At 40.4% G+C, this 2343-nt stretch overlaps 1 pseudogene; it reads right to left on the bottom strand.

The window, feature by feature from the left end:
- Positions 1-391: 391 nt before the first annotated feature.
- Positions 392-1337, bottom strand: LOC127692222 (mas-related G-protein coupled receptor member B4-like; annotated as a pseudogene).
- Between the last annotated feature and the right edge of the window lie 1006 nt (positions 1338-2343).

Below are 2343 nucleotides of genomic sequence, written 5' to 3'. Positions count from 1 at the left end.
TTTCTTTCAATACTTAGTAAACAACTTTAAAAAATACAAACATGTCTTTAAAATATAATAATCATTTAATCTTTATCAAGATTAGTGACTGAAGAACCTCTAACCTTTGTTGCACTACCTTGATCCTTGTTCTGAGGGAGGCATTTCTTCAGAGTGGAGCTGTTCTTGCCCCAAGTGATTACAAGGGTTATATCACAAGGGGATGCAGTGAGGCTCACACAAGGCAGCTTTCGTGTGCTGCAGTCAGTTTCTATGTAATAAGCTAATTTCTCCAAATTTCTATAAAATAACTATTTATTCTACGGATTGAACAAGATTGTGAAAGTTGCCTACATAGATAAAGGCAAAATTGATTCTCAGAGAAAATATGTATGATCAAGGACTCAATCAACTACTGTATTAGACTGTTTTCAATTCCCCAGACTTGTGAAGGACCCCTCTCTCCACCATCTTCCTCAGGAGTGTCCTGCATGGCTTTCTGCAAAAGTAGCTTCAGAGTCTCTCCTTTCAGCCTGTGGTGCCTAACAGAGCCAACAAGGAAGTAACTGAAATTAGCACAGCTATTAATACAGGACAGGAATGCAATCACTTCATGAACCTTGTCGGAGAAAATTATTTGGAAATCAATAATCCATGACAAGAGGAACCATTAGATACCAAAACACAGACCAAAGAATAAGAAGGCCACCACTGTGAGGGCAATGGTCACATAGAACCTGGTCACAGGAATCCTGTGTGATCCACAGACGATCTTCACCAACAGGACAAGTCTGGATACAGAAGGAACCTCAGATAATACTATTATAAATGTAGTAATAATAAAGACACAGATAGTACAGAAATAATAGTCAGAATGACTGAACAGAAAGCCACTGCTTTGTGCTACCAGGAGGCTCAACAGTAGGCAGAAAGTCCAGAGCAGAGCATACATGATGGCTGATGTGTTTCTTGGTCTTTGACAGTGATACCAGATGGGTTATACAACAAATAGGCAGCACTCAACATTTATGGTTGCAATCAAACCTAAACCTGCAAGGTAAGGAAACATAAATACAGTGAGAATATAAAAGGTTCTGATATTTATCTGAAGGACACACTGAAGGGAAATCACAATCTGAATGCAAAGGTACAAGAAATCAGCACCAGCCAGGTTGAGGAAATAGACAGAGAAGGCATTCCTATGCATGTGGAAGGCTAGAAGTCATAGCACTATGGCATATCCTGCCAGCCCAACAATGGAAACAATGATAGTAAGAAAATCCAGAGAAATTTTCGAGATAGTAACTTTCATTCACTAGTATGTTGTTATTGTTCCAGGATTGGATGGATGAACCCATGCTTAGGAATTTTCCACTGGTGCTCTTGTAAAGAAATAGAGACATGAATACATGATACCCTCTGCCAGGACCATGCAATTATGTAGGAATGTCTGGCACATGTGGGTAAGGAGGGGAGAAACAGGATCACAGAGATTAAGTAATTTACCAACTTTCCAGAAGTGCTAGAAACTTTTTTTTCTTTTTTTTATTCGATATATTTTTATTTACATTTCAAATGATTTCCCCTTTTCTAGCCCCCCACTCCCCGAAAGTCCCATAAGCCCCCTTCTCTCCCCCTGTCCTCCCACCCACCCCTTCCCACTTCCCCTTTCTGGTTTTGCCCTATACTTCTTCACTGAGTCTTTCCAGAACAAGGGGCCACTCCTCCTTTCTTCTTGTACCTCATTTGATGTATGGATTATGTTTGGGGTATTCCAGTTTTCTAGGTTAATATCCACTTATTAGTGAGTGCATACCATGAGTCACCTTTTGAGTCTGGGTTACCTCACTTAGTATGATGTTTTCTAGCTAGTGTTAGAAACTTCTTTTAAGTCAAGTTTGTACTATTTTGTCTATCTGCAGACCAGTATGATATGGGATAGTTGATGGTCCAAGTAGAGTTGCTAAGCATTTCAGGTTATGTTAGGAAGAGACAGAACTCTGAAACGAATGTTCTTTCTGTTCTAGGGCTGAGATTTCATCTCAGGTGTAGGGAAATGGCAGCTATTGGCACAAACATATCTTCCCTCAGTCACTGGAAGGGATCGATCAAACGGGCAAAATGCAATTGTGAATGAGAGTCATGAAGGGAATGGTGCTTGTTATGAAGACCTATAAAGCATGGTGAACAGCCATGCTTCTTATGCTAGAAAGGCTACATGTGTTGTGATCATAAAAAGGGAAAGAAGTTTAGAGAATATGGTATGCAGTGGTGTGGGATAAGTGGGTATTTCACAGGGCCCAGTGTTGAGGCGTCCCTTGTCCTGAGGGTCCAGACACACACCAGCATAGTATAGAATAGAGT

The sequence above is a fragment of the Apodemus sylvaticus genome, chromosome 1, assembly GCF_947179515.1.
Source record: "Apodemus sylvaticus chromosome 1, mApoSyl1.1, whole genome shotgun sequence".
NCBI lineage: Eukaryota > Metazoa > Chordata > Mammalia > Rodentia > Muridae > Apodemus > Apodemus sylvaticus.
This window is presented reverse-complemented; position numbering and strand designations above follow the sequence as displayed.